The 19,452-nt window shown below is 38.1% G+C and overlaps 1 long non-coding RNA gene across 2 annotated transcripts in view; it reads left to right on the plus strand.

Moving 5' to 3' along the window:
• Window positions 1-15,812, plus strand: part of LOC121371723 — a 34,922-nt gene extending 19,110 nt beyond the window's left edge. For both annotated transcript variants that reach the window (XR_005957822.1, XR_005957823.1), the window contains exon 3: window positions 15,292-15,812. This is a non-coding gene — a long non-coding RNA (uncharacterized LOC121371723). The remainder of the gene's footprint in view (window positions 1-15,291) is intronic.
• Window positions 15,813-19,452: the final 3,640 nt, after the last annotated feature.

Consider the following 19,452-nt stretch of genomic DNA (forward strand, 5'->3'; position numbering starts at 1 on the left):
GCATTTATGAATAGACAACTAAGTAAGTGAGTGAGCCAAGCCATTATAAAAATATAATTGAGTTAGTGAATTGGGCCATTATGAGTAGATATCTGAGTGAGTGAGTGAGTGAGTTAGTGAGCCAGGCTATTATGAAAATATAGCTGAGTGAGTGAGCCAGACCATTGTGAGAAGATAGCTAAGTGAGTGAGTAGGTGAGTAAACGAGCCAGCAAAGGCTGATATGAGAAGATAACTTCAAAGCATGGCTTATCCCAGCATGCATTGCCATGCAAACTCCAAGTGAGCTGGTAGATCCCCGCTAATCTGGAGTGTAAATGTGACTGGTTGTTTAGCATGCACTACACACCACTATACAGTGGGACACCAAAAATATAGCTTCAATCACTCTCCCAGTGAAAGAGTGGGGCTTTTACCTGTGTACCTCTCGTTAATTACCTGGCAGGTGATGTGAGTCACACCACAGCACAACTGTACAGGTATTGTAAATGCATGTCACCACTGTAGTGCACAACTGATTGCAAACTGGGTGTGGAGGACGCCGAAGATTATCAATTCTTTGAACATCCGCTCTAGGAAAGCTGATCTCAATAACTATATGTCCTGCTTTTAGACTGTTTGAGACTGCTGTGGCCATAATATTACATGTCCTGCTTTTAGACTGTTTGAGACTGCTGTGGCCATAATATTACATGTCCTGCTTTTAGACTGTTTGAGACTGCTGTGGCCATCATAATACATGTCCTGCTTTTAGACTGTTTGAGACCGCTGTGGCCATCATATTACATGTCCTGCTTTTAGACTGTTTGAGACGGCTGTGGCCATCATGTTACATGTCCTGCTTTTAGACAGTTTGAGACCGCTGTGGCCATCATATTACATGTCCTGCTTTTAGACAGTTTGAGACCACTGTGGCCATCATATTACATGTCCTGCTTTTAGACTGTTTGAGACGGCTGTGGCCATCATGTTACATGTCCTGCTTTTAGACAGTTTGAGACCGCTGTGGCCATCATGTTACATGTCCTGCTTTTAGACAGTTTGAGACCGCTGTGGCCATCATATTACATGTCCTGCTTTTAGACTGTTTGAGACGGCTGTGGCCATTATATTACATGTCTGGCTTTTAGACTGTTTGAGACTGCTGTGGCCATCATATTACATGTCCTGCTTTTAGACTGTTTGAGACTGCTGTGGCCATCATATTACATGTCCTGCTTTTAGACTGTTTGAGACCGCTGTGGCCATCATGTTACATGTCCTGCTTTTAGACAGTTTGAGACCGCTGTGGCCATCATATTACATGTCTGGCTTTCCGTTTGAGACCGCTGTGGCCATCATATTACATGTCCTGCTTTTAGACTGTTTGAGACTGCTGTGGCCATCATATTACATGTCCTGCTTTTAGACTGTTTGAGACCGCTGTGGCCATCATATTACATGTCCTGCTTTTAGACTGTTTGAGACTGCTGTGGCCATCATATTACATGTCCTGCTTTTAGACTGTTTGAGACCGCTGTGGCCATCATATTACATGTCCTGCTTTTAGACTGTTTGAGACCGCTGTGGCCATCATGTTACATGTCCTGCTTTTAGACAGTTTGAGACCGCTGTGGCCATCATATTACATGTCCTGCTTTTAGACTGTTTGAGACTGCTGTGGCCATCATAATACATGTCTTGCTTTTAGACTGTTTGAGACCGCTGTGGCCATCATATTACATGTCCTGCTTTTAGACTGTTTGAGACTGCTGTGGCCATCATATTACATGTCCTGCTTTTAGACTGTTTGAGACCGCTGTGGCCATCATATTACATGTCCTGCTTTTAGACTGTTTGAGACCGCTGTGGCCATCATGTTACATGTCCTGCTTTTAGACAGTTTGAGACCGCTGTGGCCATCATATTACATGTCCTGCTTTTAGACTGTTTGAGACTGCTGTGGCCATCATAATACATGTCTTGCTTTTAGACTGTTTGAGACCGCTGTGGCCATCATATTACATGTCCTGCTTTTAGACTGTTTGAGACTGCTGTGGCCATCATATTACATGTCCTGCTTTTAGACTGTTTGAGACCGCTGTGGCCATCATATTACATGTCCTGCTTTTAGACAGTTTGAGACCGCTGTGGCCATCATATTACATGTCTGGCTTTCCGTTTGAGACCGCTGTGGCCATCATATTACATGTCCTGCTTTTAGACTGTTTGAGACTGCTGTGGCCATCATATTACATGTCCTGCTTTTAGACTGTTTGAGACTGCTGTGGCCATCATATTACATGTCCTGCTTTTAGACTGTTTGAGATCGCTGTGGCCATCATATTACATGTCCTGCTTTTAGACTGTTTGAGACTGCTGTGGCCATCATAATACATGTCTTGCTTTTAGACTGTTTGAGACCGCTGTGGCCATCATATTACATGTCCTGCTTTCTGTTTGAGGCTGTGGCCATCATAATGTGTCGAGTATAGTGTGCTGTGGGACCACACAGCTGCAGGTTCACCATGACTAACACAACACACTGACACTTTTCCGGTCACAAGATTCAACATAATAAATGCTTATTACAAAAACATTATGTCTGGGTTTTTCCACCATCTATTTGTCACAGTATTTAATGCAGCTGCACTAAGGCTACCTTATTAAATGTAGTTTATGTAAAATGATATAAGCTATTTCAACTTATTTTTAAATTAAGTATTGAATGTTTACTGGTAGAATGATGTAGGGTTGTGGTAAAGTGAGTATTGTCAGATTAGATTACATTTACAGTACAAACCAAGTAGCACTGGGTGAAAAGCAGGATCAGCTTTATAATATTAAACTACTGTTGTCAGACCAGTGCTATTTGATTAGATTAGTTTTACAGTATAAAAGAAATACTGTTGGATTATTCCACTTTTACAATACAAAAGCATTACTGTTAGATTCTGTTAGTTATATGGCTCAAATCTGTATTGTCAAATTGTCCCACTTTTACAGTACAAAATCAGTACCTTTGGATTATGTCACTTTTATAGTACAACTATAAATGTTAAATTTAGCTAGTTTATGATACAAAATCAATACTCTCAGATTATACTAGTTTTACAGTACAAAATGAGTACTGTGAGATTATACCAGCTAGTTTTACAGTACAAAATGAGTACTGTGAGATTATACCAGCTAGTTTTACAGTACAAAATGAGTACTGTGAGATTATACCAGCTAGTTTTACAGTACAAAATGAGTACTGTGAGATTATACCAGCTAGTTTTACAGTACAAAATGAGTACTGTGAGATTATACCAGCTAGTTTTACAGTACAAAATGAGTACTGTGAGATTATACCAGCTAGTTTTACAGTACAAAATGAGTACTGTGAGATTATACCAGCTAGTTTTACAGTACAAAATGAGTACTGTGAGATTATACCAGCTAGTTTTACAGTACAAAATGAGTACTGTGAGATTATACCAGCTAGTTTTACAGTACAAAATGAGTACTGTGAGATTATACCAGCTAGTTTTACAGTATAAAATCACTACTGTCCGACTACATCACTTTTACAGTAAAAATCAGTATTGTCAGAGTACACCAGTTTTACAGTATAAGCAAGTACTGTCAGAGTACACCTGTTTTTCATTATAAAACCTGTGCTGTCAAACAACAACTGAAATTTACAGTACCAAACTAACCCCCTATATGCCCCTATTTACTCATTTTTTTCAATTCATATATATTTAACATGCAGAGTAGTGTTTGGTCAAACTAATATTCTTTTAAGACCAAAAAGTGCTGATATGAAAAAACAACAAGGCCAAACGCCAGTGTGGACATCATTCATATAGCTTCCTTGATTACCTGTGTGAACTGGGGATTAGGAGTTGTCACAATCAACAGGAAATATTGTCCAACTTCTCCCTACTGGCTGGGTCAAGGTCTGGTCAAGGCCTTTTAAATGATAAAGTACATGATATCATTTGGTCCAGTGATAAATCATTTTACAAATTTTGAAACATATTTAATATAACACTTATGCAATTACTTTACTGACTATTTTTTTTTAAAATATTTGAAAACCCTAATATAACATGTAGAATATTGGGAAAACTGAGATACTCACATAAATTACTTGTTTGATATTCTGTCTTGAAAACCCCAATATAACATGTAGAATATTGGGAAAACTGAGATACTCACATAAATTACTTGTTTGATATTCTGTCTTGAAAACCCCAATATAACATGTAGAATATTGGGAAAACTGAGATACTCACATAAATTACTTGTTTGATATTCTGTCTTGAAAACCCCAATATAACATGTAGAATATTGGGAAAACTGAGATACTCACATAAATTACTTGTTTGATATTCTGTCTTGAAAACCCCAATATAACATGTAGAATATTGGGAAAACTGAGATACTCACATAAATTACTTGTTTGATATTCTGTGCAAGGTTACATGGACAATGGTTAACTTACCTGTGATATTTATAGCTATTTATTACACATAACTAAGACGAAAAGGATAACAGAATTATAGAATGTTTATTTTTATGTAAATAAGATTTTTTTTTTTACTTATCTTTGTTTGACACCAATGTGTCAGTCAGTCCGTCAGTCCCTCCGTCCGTCCGTCCATCCATCCATCCAATGCATCCATCCATTCATTTATAAATTTACATAAATCATTCATTCATTCATTCATAAAATAGATTAAATTCCCTAAAGTGGTTGTTATAAACCAGTGATATATACATGAAGTTATAATTGTTTGAACATAAAATACTGTTTTCTCAAATCAGCATCTCGTGGCTTTAACACCTTTTGTATAAATACTCATCAATTATATGTTGTGTAATACTGATCACAATATGTATAGTACATTTGTATATATACATATTCATCTAGTGTGCTGAATGATATAGGAATCTGTGTACAGTTTTTTATCATTCAGAAATGAAGAACTGTGTACATACACTACAAACAGTCAGGTTGTTGCTACAATCCCCGACTCTGTTTTTTGTTAACTCTGCCATTTATCTTTCGCGTTTCTTGACTTGATTACTCTAAACTGATAAAGACGGTTTCAACCGTGGTGTCCATCTCGTGGTTGAATCCAATCTAACTGACTGATGACATTGTCGTGTCTCCAGCATTCCACGGTGGAGGACTGCCATTGTATAGGTGTGCAAAATATCTCCCTTCATGGTCACAGCTAGTTTGAATCATTCAGATCCTATCATCTGCATTTGTTCTCTTACTGGCCAGAAGAGTTACAAACTGCAGTATAAGGAGGCATCATTTGATGGTAATCTTATTACGCTCTTGTGTGTGGTATTGTAAATACTGCCACTTGTTTAGAAAACCCTGCACATAATGTGCGTGAAAAGTTTAATTAAAATAGCTTGGGTGCTGTAAAGTGTAATTCATACTGGATCAATTCAACTTGTTATCTATGTGTTAAGGTCTTTTTGCTATTTTTCATTGTCAAAGGTTTGTCAATCAGTGCTGTATGTCTTTCTGCCTGAAGCAATATGATCTAAAATTAACTATCAGAAGGGCTTGTCATTTTAAGAGACACATAATTAATATTGTCCAATATGTAAAACAAGTGAGTATTTTAAAGTCAGTTTTGTTTCTGTGTGCTTGGAATGTCACTATGCAATTTTACTATCAAAATGTCTACAAGGATTATAAACTATTCTTTCAAATAAATCTTCCCATTACAGGTAGTTCTTATCTAAACACTGCTTATTAAATCTTTTTATCATTTAAACTGTTGTTTAATTCTTCTATTATTTATTACACAAACGTTAATAAATATTGACTAAGTGATTTTTTCTAAGGACATTTTCCTTTCTGTTGAGAACTGTCTAAATCCATGAAAGAAAAGGAAAAGAATATTTGTTTAATGACATTCAAACATTTTGTTTAATAAAATGTTATTAAGCAACTGCAACACTAGATATAAACAATAAGAGAAGAAACCCGGTAACACCAAGTAAGCAACTCTTTTTGATTTGCAGCAAGGTTGTTTTGTTATGTACTGTATTATAAACACATCCAGTTGGTGCGCATAGAGCTGGTTATACTCTTTCTCTGTTTTCACCCTGGGGCAGGATGTAGCCCAGTAATAAAGCACTTTCCTCAGGCACAGTCAAGCTAAGATCCATCTCCTTCATTAGCCCATTGGGTTATTTCTCATTCCAGCTAGTGCACCACTGGTGTAACAAAGGCTATAGTATGTATTACCCTGTTTGTAGGATGGTGCATATAAAAGATCACTTTTTGCTAATACAAAAGTGGATTTCCTCTTATTATCTGAGTGGTCCTTAACCACATGTCCAACGCCATCTAACTGTAATTCAGATGTGCTGAGTGTTTTGTTAACCACATGTCCAACGCCATCTAACTGTAATTCAGATGTGCTGAGTGTTTTGTTAACCACATGTCCAACGCCATCTAACTGTAATTCAGATGTGCTGAGTGTTTTGTTAACCACATGTCCAACGCCATCTAACTGTAATTCAGATGTGCTGAGTGTTTTGTTAACCACATGTCTAACGCCATCTAACTGTAATTCAGATGTGCTAAGTGTTTTGTTAAATAAAACATTTCCTTCTTTCTTTCAGTCTTAACCATTGTAAAAGATACTGTTTGTAATTTATTAGGCTTGGGCTTCGTTTTTTGTTTTTCAATGACAAAAATGCTTTGAACATTCAAGCTTTTATTGGAAATTTCTGACAAAACAACTTGCAAGTTTTACCAAGCCATTGATAACTGTGTGGTCTTAATATTTTGAAAGATTACTGACACTTGAGATAGGCAGTAGACGAGAGGATATGCATGTTACAACATTTATTTTATTCTTAGTATGGCTGAGTATTCACTGTAAAATTACATCTAGAATTGATACCACCTTGTAATGAAACCTGTAGTTGGGTTGTCTCCCCTTTTATTCTTTGGGCATATTTATGAGGATATTGTGGGGATGAACACTTGTATTGGTGTCATATCAGTAACATAATATACAACCTGGTTGTATGAATGCACTTTGTAGCAGCTTGTTGTGTTAATGCATATACACAATGATAATTTTTATAATGATTTTAAAATATTCTGTTCAAGTACCTAGTGGCTTTATGAAAAGCTTAGATCTGTTGATATTATATGCAAACTTTCTACTTGCTATTCACTTACTGACAACATCAAGCTATATGTTGAACAAAGATGGCTGCTCCGTTGTTAACATCCGAGGTAAATGTGTCTGTAAGAAAGAGGGGGCGAGATGTAGCCCAGCTGTAAAGCGCTCACTTGATGCGTGGTTGGTTTGGGATTGATCCCCGTCAGTGGGATCATTGGGCTATTTCTCGCTTCAGCCAGTGCACCACGACTGGTACATCAAAGGCCGTGATATGCGCCATCCTGTCTGTGGGATGGTGCATATAAAAGACCCCTTGCTGCTAATCGAAAAGAGTAGCCCATGAAGTGGTGACAGCGGGTTTCTTCTCTCAATATCTGTGTGGTCCTTAACCATATGTCGGATGCCATATAACCATAAATAAAATGTGTTGAGTGCGTCGTTAAATAAACCATTTCCTTCCTGTAAGAAAGAATCTGTCTGTAACCCTGTGTCTGTCAGCATATTATCACAATATGAAATCTTTGATGTTTTTTCTGTGATCAGAATCTGTATCCACTCTGTCAGTCTCTGTTGACTGTCTTTGAAGCTGTTCCATCTTATTGTAACATTGTTCTCAGTTTTCTTGGTTTTGTTGGGGTGAGGCTGCCGGAGGTGCTTGTGTCGCAGGATCAAATCACCTCAGTGGATCCAGCTGGGTTTTTTTTTCTCATTTCAACCAGTGCACCGCAACTGGTCAAAGGCCGTGGTATGTGCTTTCCTGTCTATGGGATGGTGCATATAAAAGATCCCTTGCTACTAATGCAAAAATGTAGTGGGTTTCCTCTCTATGACTCTTATGTTAGAGTTACCAAGTGTTTGACATCCAATAGCTCATGATTAATTAATCACTGTGCTCTAGTGGTGTCATTAAACAAAACAAACTAACTTTTGTTGGGGGGTTGTCTCAACTTCCTTGGTTTTGTTGGGGGGGGGGTTGTCTCAACTACCTTGGTTTTGTTGGTGGGGGGGTTGTCTCAACATCCTTGGTTTTGTTGTGGATTGTCTCAACTTCTTTGGTTTTGTTGTGGGTTGTCTCAACTTCCTTGGTTTTGTTGGGTAGTTGTCTCAACTTCCTTGGTTTTGTTGGGTGGTTGTCTCAACTTCTTTGGTTTTGTTGGGGGGTTGTCTCAACTTCCTTGGTTTTGTTGGGGGTTGTCTCAACTTCTTTGGTTTTGTTTGGGTTGTCTCAACTTCCTTGGTTTTGTTGTGGGTTGTCTCAACTTACTTGGTTTTGTTGGGGGTTGTCTCAACTTCTTTGGTTTTGCTGGGGGTTGTCTCAACTTCTTTGGTTTTGTTGGGGGTTGTCTCAACTTCTTTGGTGTTGTTGTGGGTTGTCTCAACTTCTTTGGTTTTGTTTGGGTTGTCTCAACTTCCTTGGTTTTGTAGCAGCATGGAATGGGGTCAGCTGAACTTCAGTGGCATGATCTCCTAAAGATGCTTATATTTTGTGGGCAAAAGATTGAAAAACATTTTTCAATTTTAAAGTTGGATAGTTTATACAATTCTTCTTTTTTCAGTAATGTGATGATAGACCAATGTGGCCTGTTGTGTCATATGACTGTTTATAAGTCAGACTTCTAATTGTCATATCTGACAAACCAGGATATGAAAAGCCTAGGAGATGCAAACACCATATTTTTTATTCCAGGGTCAGTTTGTCATTTTTGATACCAAGTTACAATAATTTGTAAAACATCATTAATCACTCTATTGTGCAACTGGGTTTGAGGGTTTCACGGTTTCACAAGTTGTCTTGTATCATAGATAGCAGCTTGATAAAATGTTTTGAGGGTATTATAACTGTCTTTTTTTCCAAAAATAAAACAAAATGTTTGAAATTTAATCAGCCATGGTGCGGAATGTGGAAAAAAAAGATACATTTGAAAGACAAAACTTGAATTTCCAATCGACTGACTCTGCTATCATGTGTGATGGAAGTTGATGGCATGTCTACAGAAATATGTTGCCATGATACCCTTGACGTTGTAATTGGTAAGACCTGTCGCCACTCTGACAAAGACCCAACCATGCTGACTGACCACAAACATGATTATCAAGCGTTACATCTTAGGGCAACAAAATGATGTGTGTATACCACACAGGTGTCATAGAAAAGCAACAAGCCCCAGATACACCCGGCAAAACTCTTTGATTAACTTGACAATGAGGCTAGATTTACACCTGTAGCCAAGAGGAAATTTATCTGCTGCTGTCATTGTTGTACTAATCCGCAGACCGCACATCAATATCATGTGCAGCGTAAATACATTTGCCCAACGTGGAGAGGTTCGGATGTTTGGGATCAAGAGCCGATGCAGACCACTGTTTGTTGGTTAAATGACAATAAAGTTTTTCTTCTCTGAACTCCTCCGTTATGCCATTCACAAAGATGATATGCTCTTCAGAAGTTGTGCGAAAACACTATTACTGTTGTTCTGGTGTTTATATTAAGTGAAGTGTAAACAAGCATAAATGTCTTGATGAGAAGTGAAATATAAGACATGAACATAAACAAGGAATTGTTGTGTAGAAAGTAACCACACACCAAAGTGAAAACGTCTTGTTGAATATGTATACTTGTTAGTAGGATCCTGCATTCATATCAGTGTATCAGCAATACTTGAGAATAAAAATGGTTTTGAGGCTTTGCCAACCTTTTTCCTCTAGAAAAGTGGGGCATCAGTGTAATTTGGATGACTAACAAGCCATTGCATTGTTGTCAGCAGTAACTGAAGCATTGGTGATAAAGCAAATTTAGTTTATCATTCCCTCCATCCTGTTTTACTAAAGATTATATCTCATTCAGACTTAGTTGTAGGCATGAAATGACATTTGTTTATCATGTCATGGTTTGTTTAATCATCCCTTGGCCTCAGTCATGTACAGAAATATGGTTTAAAAGTGACAATAGTTTTTGGAAATGTTTTTCAGGCCTCTCTGTGATAGGTGAGTAGTTGCTCACACTCACCTCATACTCACCCAAAGATGGGATTAGGTGAATGTTTTAACATATTTTGCTTTGGGGGTTTTTGTGTGTTTTTTTATGTGCTAATTATTATTTAACATTTCCCCCCAACTGTTAATGTTTAAAGTTTGTTTAACAACACCATTAGATTTTATTAATCATTGACTATTGTATGTCAAACATTTGGTAATTTTTACATTATTATAGTCTTAGAGAGGAAACCCAGTACATTTTTCTGTTAGTAACAAGGGATCTTTTATATGCACCATCCCACAGACAGGATAGCACATACCAGGGATCAATCCTAGACTGATGTGCATCAGGCGAGTGCTTTACCACTAGGCTATGTTCCACCCATACGTCCCACCCAATATGTTTAAATGCAGAGGCTATTTCTTAATAATATCATTCCAGCCAGTGTACCACAACTGGTATATTAAAGGTTGTGGTATGTACTACCCTGTCTGTGGGATGGTGCATATAAAAGATCCCTTGCTGCTAATTGAAAAGAGTAGCCCATGAAGTGGTGACAGCAGGTTTCCTCTCTCAATTTCTGTGTGCTCCTTAACCATATGTCTGATGCCATATAACTAAATAAAAATGTGTTTAGTGAGTCGTTAAATAAAACATTACTTTCTTTCTTTTTCTTAACAATATTAAGTTTATTTCATCTTTCAGTGAATTTTAAGTATGTATAAGAGATTAAATAAGATACTAGCTTTTTAACATTATCCTAAGAGTTCATCTTCTTTAAAATATTAAACATATTCTCAGCTTCCACTGTCTACATATAATTTGAATAATATGGATGTAGGACATGTTCACAGTGTGTGTCAGAAACATGGCCAGGTATCAAGAGAGAGAGAGACGGAGATTAAGCAGATTAGATGTACCTGTGTGGCGACACCTGAAACGAACTTACTCTTCCTCTGGGTACTTTGTTTCAGGTAGACAACGCGCATTCCTGCTGATGTTAATAGTATCCAGTTGGTATCAGTATCACAGGATGTTTGTGTAGTGTTTAGTTTTCAAGTTTTTATTATCATTTGCTAAGCTTTCCGTTGGTAGCAACTGCTGTCTGTGCAGACAAACCTCATCCCCTTGAATGAAAAATCTTTTAAGCTTGTATTTCCATAATAGGTGCTCCAAAATAAGTAAATTAAATCTTTCCGATATAACTTGGCTCACACTGTTTCTGTAGGTTAAGGTGGTACGCATAGTGTAACTTGTAATAACAAACTTATTACATACCGGAGCTTATACATTTAATAAATGATGGGAAATAAAAAGTTTGTTTTGTTTAACGACACCAGTAGAGCACATTGATTTATTAATCATCGGCTATTGGATGCCAACCATTTGGTAATTTTGACGTATAGTTTTAGAGATGAAATCTGCTACAATTTTCCACTAATAGCAAGGAATCTTTTATATCCACAGAAAGGATAGTACATACCATGGACTTTGATATACCAGTCATGGTGCTCTGGCTGGAACAAGAAATAGCTGAATGGGCCTATTAATGGGCATCAAGTGAACACTTTACCACTGGGCTACGTCCTACCCCTGATGGGAAATAAAGCAAATTGTCTTTTTAACTCTTTTTATTTGCTAAAATTGTTACTCTTCAGATGCTAAAGAATGATTAAAAATGGGCGTGTTATGCATCATCATATGTTTCTGTCTGCCTTCATTCATGCAAATTGCCAATTCAATGTTTTCAAAGTTTTGCCAAGTGTGATTAAAAATATGCTGGTTTATTACACAACAAACATTCCAAGCAGCTATTTAATAATTTAATAACAAAATTCAAGAACACAAGGTGTGGGATGTAGTCCAGTGGTAAAGTGCTCGCCTGATGCGCGATGAGTCTGGGATAGAAGCCCATCAGTGGGCCCATTGGGCTATTTCTCGTTCTAGCCAGAACTACCAAATGTTTGACCTCCAGTAGCTGATGATTAATAAATCAATGTTCTCTAGTGGTGTTGTTAAACACAACAAACTTTAACTTTGAAGAACACATTAACGATACATGCTGATCTTAGGTTGTATTTGATTAGTACATAAAGAGATCCTTTGCTGCTATTTAAAACGAGTAGTATCTGTGGTAAAAATGTCTTCATTGATCATGCGCTGGCATCAGTGGTGTTGTGGTTAGGCCATCGGTCTACAGGCTGGTAGGTACTGGGTTCGGATCCCAGTCGAGGCATGGGATTTTTAATCCAGATACCGACTCCAAACCCTGAGTGAGTGCTCTGCAAGGCTCAATGGGTAGGTGTAAACCACTTGCACCGACCAGTGATCCATAACTGGTTCAACAAAGGCCATGGTTTGTGCTATCCTGCCTGTGGGAAGTGAAATAAAAAGATCCCTTACTGCCTGTTGTAAAAGAGTAGCCTATGTGGCGACAGCGGGTTTCCTCTAAAAAACTGTGTCAGAATGACCATATGTTTGACGTCCAATAGCCGATGATAAGATAAAAAATCAATGTGCTCTAGTGGCGTCGTTAAATAAAACAAACTTTACTTTTCACTTTTCATTGATCATGCAAGGCTTTATTGATTGTGCAAGCCTTGATTGATCACACAATTATGAACTGTGCAAGCATCAATCAAGCACACTGTGCCATCAATGGATCCATTGTTAATGTAGCCAAAGCCCATCGATAGATCACGCAAGCATCGACTGATCATGCTGCACCAATGGCAACAATGGATCCCTAGATGGTGCAATGTGATTGATTGATGCTTTTGACACCTACCGATGGCTACGCTAACAATGGATCCCTAGATAGTGCAATGTGATCGATTCTTTTGCCACCTACCAATGTCTATACTAACAATGGATCCCTAGTTTTGTGTAGTGTGATCAATGCTTTTGCCACCTACCAATGGCTATGCTAACAATGGATCCCTAGATGGTGCAATATGATCGATCGATTCTTTTGCCACCTACCAACGGCTACGCTAACAATGGATCCCTGGATGGTGCAGTGTGATCAATGCTTTTGCCACCTACCAACGGCTATGCTAACAATGGATCCCTAGATGGTGCAATGTGATTGGTCGATGCTTTTGCCACCTACGATAGCTACACTAACAATGGATCCCTAGATGGTGCAGTGTGATCAATGCTTTTGCCACCTACCAACGGCTATGCTAACAATGGATCCCTAGATGGTGCAGTGTGATCAATGCTTTTGCCACCTACCAACGGCTATGCTAACAATGGATCCCTAGATGGTGCAATGTGATTGATCGATGCTTTTGCCACCTACGATAGCTACACTAACAATGGATCCCTAGATGGTGCAGTGTGATCAATGCTTTTGCCACCTACCAATGGCTATGCTAACAATGGATCCCTAGATGGTGCAATGTGATCGATCGATTCTTTTGCCACCTACCAACGGCTACGCTAACAATGGATTCCTAGATGGTGCAATGTGATTGATCGATGCTTTTGCCACCTACGATAGCTACTCTAACAATAGATCCCTAGATGGTGCAATGTGATCGATCAGTAATGCAGATCAGGCGATAGCGCGTGACATAGTCTGGTTCAAATTTTATTATATATAATCTTATGTGATTTATTCTTATGCATGTGCAAGTAGACAAAAATCTCAGTCATAATAACAGTGATCCAAACTTTTACCTGGAAGCAATTGGCCATTCATCATAAGTGGTGATCTAAGCAAAACACCTCATATGTCACTGTCTGGTATACCTTTTACATTTTAGGAAGTGTAATATCACGAGGTTTTTCTTCAGCAGTAAACTATTGTTTGTGTTTAACCTTCTTGTAGGCATCAACTACTAAAAATAACGAAATGTCTAACATTTCAGTCTTGATTGATGGGTGGAACAGAATTTAGTATTTAAATCATCCCACGATAAATAAGAATTGTGTTTCAAAGATTAGAATGTATTCAAACTGGCCGACATGGGTATTGTAAATAAAGCTTAACGTAGACTCTTGGTTAATGTATAGTTACACAAGCGAGACAAAACAGTGTTCGGTTTCAACACATCTTCAGTACTTCCAAATAATATACAATCACTAGGTGATCATATGATCATATGATCATATTCATGAGGTTAGTGGAGAGGGTAAAAAACACAGTATAATACCTGTTGGAATTATGTTAATTTAATTTCATTTCATTTCAACTTATTTTCATGCTTATATCCAATTAAGGTTCAAGCACGCTGTCCTGGGCACACACCTCAGCTATCTGGGCTGTCTGTCCAGGACAGTGGGTTAGTTGTTAGTTGGTTAGTGGTTAGTGAGAGAGAAGAGGGTGTAGTGGCCTTACACCTACCCATTGAGTCCTTAAGAACTCACTCTGTCTAGGAGCTGGTACAAGGCTGCGAACTCTGTACTTAGCATACATGTATTTTCTTTTCCAGTGTTTCAATGTATTGCTGAGGGCCTAGTGGAAGATTAGCTTGTGCTAAACCTGTCACCCTCATTAAATAAAGTTATTATTATTATTATTACCTACCAGCTTGTAGTCCGATGGCTTAACCACTGTGCCAACGAGGCCGGTGTTCATTTAAAACAGGTAAACTATTCTCTTTGCTGGTTATAATGTAAAAGTTCATTTTGTTTAACAACTCCACTAGAGCACATTGATTTGTTAATCATCGACTATTGGATGTCAAACATTTGGTAATTTATACATATATAGTCTTAGAGAGGAAACCCACTACATTTTCCCATTAGTAGAAAGGGATCTTTTATATGCACCACCCCTTAAAAAAGATAGCACATACCATGGCCTTTGTTATACCAGTCATGGGGCACTGGCTGGAATGAAATATCCCAATGGACTCACTGACGGGGATCGATCCTAGACTGACTGCACATCAGGTGAGTGCTTTACCAGTGGGCTTCAACCCACCCCTTGCTGGTTATAATGATTGATGTAGTGGTGGTTGGAGGAGAGCGTTAGAAGCTACATTGTTAGTGGATTTTATTCTCTTGCTAAAAAGAATTGCTACTTTTTGATCATTTCTAACACTTGTTACATTTATAATGACCTATATATTCATATTCATTGTCAAAGCTTTGTTTGACTGAAGTGCAAAATTGTTTTAATGTTTGGCAGACTATCCATTATAAATGATGACATATGATTATTTTGTAGGAATACATGTGAGTACATGACTGAGGCTGGTTGCCTGATGTGCAAGAAGTCAAATGATTGATACATCCACTGTGTTATCAACAAGTCAAATGATTGATACATCCACTGTGTTATCAACAAGTCAAATGATTGATACATCCACTGTGTTATCAACAAGTCAAATGATTGATACATCCACTGTGTTATCAACAAGTCAAATGATTGATACATCCACTGTGTTATCAACAAGTCAAATGATTGATACATCCACTGTGTTATCAACATGTCAAATGATTGATACATCCACTGTGTTATCAACAAGTCAAATGATTGATACATCCACTGTGTTATCAACAAATCAAATGCTTGATACATCCACTGTGTTATTTTGCTATTTCAATCATCATTGCTATATGGGGCAGGATTGATCCCAGTGGTAAAGCGTTTTTGCTTGATGCACGGTTGGTCTGGGATCGATTCCCGTCGGTGGGCCCATTGGGCTATTTCTCGTTCCAGCCAGTGCACCACGACTGGTATATCAAAGGCCATGGTATGTACTACCCTGTCTGTGGGATGGTGCATATAAAAGAACCCTTGCTGCTAATTGAAAAGAGTAGCCCATGAAGTGTGGTCATTAACCATATGTTTGACGCCATATAACTGAAAATAAAATGTGTTGAGTGCATCATTAAATAAAACATTTCTTTCTTTCTTTCATTGCTATATCAAAAACCATACTGTTTCGTGGGAGAGAGTGTATAAAAGATCCTCTGCTGCTAATTACAGGAATAACTTGGGATAACAAAAAGTTTCTTTTCTAGCAACCTAGTTAATGCTTGACCCATAAAATTAAAAGCTGATGATTAAAAACGTGTTGTCAGTAAAGAACTGACCAGAGGTGCTTGGATCATAGAAGAACTGAATCCCCTTGATAAACCCACGACACAACCAATGCCTCACAAGCATATCAAAGGCCATGGTATGTGTTGTCCTGTTTGTGGAGAAAAATATATACGAGATCCCTTGCTGCTAATGTAAAAATGTAACAAATTTCCTCTAAAGACTAAAGGTCAGAATTACCAAATGTTTGACATCCAATAGCCAATAATTAATTTATTAATGTGCTCTAGTGAAGTTGTTAAACAAAATAAACTTTAACTTTTTGACATTAGACAAGAAATATTTTCTTCTGAAGGTGGAGTTTGTAAAGGGCTGCACAGAACAGTGTAAAAAGATGTGTAAAAGTCACACATTTTTAGATCTGCTTGTAATCAGGTTTTAATCTGTCTCTGATCACTTGTTTGGCCCCAATATAATTACACAGGCAATTACTGCTGTGTGAGTTTAGATTTACACATGGGCATGCTCGTGGCTTGTCAGTGGTTAGGCAGAATGTGCACAGACAGGTGTATATTAGCATAAATAGTGCATAACCTGCTGCTTGCTACATGAAGGGTATCAGCGAACCTCTCTGATGGAACAGCAGTCTCTGTGGAGATGCTGTAAATTCCACCTGATAAACCCTGGGAGATGTCCACTAATTGAAAGCATGTGGCTAGCTGTCTCTAATTGTTGCAGCAGTACGAATGTTCATCAAAGGTTTTTGGTGATTTGCCTCTGACCTGTAGAATTCCTCCCTCTCTGCTAATTGGAGTCCTCTCTGAGATAACCTGTTGAGTGATGCTGCACCCCCACACCTCTTCCCACACTGTGTCAGAAGTTATCCACTTACACACAGTGGATGGGGAGAAACTAGACACCTGGTAATTAAACCAATCTTTCACTTGACAACATGGAAGAAACTTTATTGTACAAAATGCCAACTATATACTTATAGCTAACACCTGTAAATATGGTTTATTATATACATACAACCACCTGCACCCCAGGGTACTTCAATGGTGAAGTGTACTCATGTGACATGCACTTCAGTAATGAGGTATTATTCATTGGTGAAGCATGATATTGTGGTGACATGCATTTCAATTGTCAGATGCACTTTGGTGATGAGGTATTCTTCAATAGTGGCGTACATTTCACTGGTGTTCTACACTTCAGTGACATATACTTTAATGGTGATGTACACTTTACTGGTGATGAACATTTCAGTGGTGATGTACACTTCACTGGTGATGTACACTTCACTGGTGATGAACACTTCACTGGTGATGTACACTTCACTGGTGATGAACATTTCATTGGTGATGTATACTTCACTGGTGATGTACACTTCACTGGTGATGAACATTTCAGTGGTGGTGTACACTTCACTGGTGATGAACATTTCATTGGTGATGTATACTTCACTGGTGATGTACACTTCACTGGTGATGAACACTTCACTGGTGATGAACACTTCAGTGGTGATGTACGCTTCACTGGTGATGAACATTTCAGTGGTGATGTACACTTCACTGGTGATGAACACTTCAGTGGTGATGTACACTTCACTGGTGATGAACACTTCACTGGTGATGCACACTTCACTGGTGATGCACACTTCAGTGGTGATGAACACTTCAGTGGTGGTGTACACTTCACTGGTGATGAACATTTCAGTGGTGATGTACACTTCACTGGTGATGTACACTTCAGTGGTGATGTACACTTTACTGGTGATGCACACTTCACTGGTGATGCACACTTCACTGGTGATGCACACTTCAGTGGTGATGAACACTTCAGTGGTGGTGTACACTTCAGTGGTGGTGTACACTTCAGTGGTGATGAACATTTCAGTGGTGGTGTACACTTCACTGGTGATGTACACTTCACTGGTGATGTACATTTTAGTTGTGATGAACACTTCAGTGGTGGTGTACACTTCAGTGGTGATGAACATTTCAGTGGTGGTGTACACTTCACTGGTGGTGTACACTTCACTGGTGATGCACACTTCACTGGTGATGCACACTTCAGTGGTGATGAACACTTCAGTGGTGGTGTACACTTCAGTGGTGGTGTACACTTCAGTGGTGATGAACATTTCAGTGGTGGTGTACACTTCACTGGTGATGTACACTTCACTGGTGATGTACACTTCACTGGTGATGTACACTTCACTGGTGATGTACACTTCACTGGTGATGTACATTTTAGTTGTGGTGTACACTTCAGTGGTGATGTACACTTCAGTGGTGAACATTTCAGTGGTGGTGTACACTTCACTGGTGATGTACACTTCACTGGTGATGCACACTTCACTGGTGATGTACACTTCACTGGTGATGTACATTTTAGTTGTGATGAACATTTCAGTGGTGCTTCAGAACTACTTACTAGCAATTTATGTTTTTAAAAGTTTTATACAGATTCAATTCTAAATGCTTGCATAATTTTGTTTCCTACACGACAACATGACTAGACTTAAAATGCAATAATAGAAATGATTTAATTTTTATTCATGAAAGTCTATTCAAAATGAGTTTCTTACATTGTGTAGACTGTAGTCACATAACAGATGGGTCAGTGCATTCTCTTACATCTTGTCCCTTCAGATCAAAGAGGACTTTACATTTTAGAAATGGAACAAAACATGCATGACTGTATGCATTATTTTAAGAAGGTGAAGCCACTAACCCCTCCCCCCACACAGAACACATTAAGTGTACTTCTTACATGATTGCTTACAACATGTTCTATAAAAGTTAAATGATTAGAAACCAGCAAACTTGAAGAAGACATTGAAATCTTTCTTTAAAGTTGGTACAGAAAGTTAAAGAAAGCATAAAATCAAACATCTCACAGAAACGCCCATAACTGGGAGATAATCATAATTTATAATCATGTGGCTTCAACAATTAAACATTTACATAACTATAGTGTTTTAGATGTAATACAAGTAGGCCTACATATAGTTTATAATCAGCCTAGAAGTGTACCACTGCTCATGTTCGGTGATATTTAGCAGATATTCAAAACTAATTAGACCGGTGCTCACTTCCTGCTGATTATTCACACATTCCTCATAATGTGTGCACCTAGGGCTAGAGATAAATGTCATGTATTCATTTTGTCAAATTATAAACATGAACTTTTAAATTACACTTGTTACTGATTACTCGTGATTAATGAGGTGTTGCAGTCAGATTTCGGTTACTGTCATGGCAAAAACACACTGTCATATTTCAAATGATATTGACACATTTACTAGAATGGGTCAAATATATATATGTACATGTC

The sequence above is a fragment of the Gigantopelta aegis genome, chromosome 4 (assembly GCF_016097555.1).
Source record: "Gigantopelta aegis isolate Gae_Host chromosome 4, Gae_host_genome, whole genome shotgun sequence".
Taxonomy (NCBI): domain Eukaryota; kingdom Metazoa; phylum Mollusca; class Gastropoda; order Neomphalida; family Peltospiridae; genus Gigantopelta; species Gigantopelta aegis.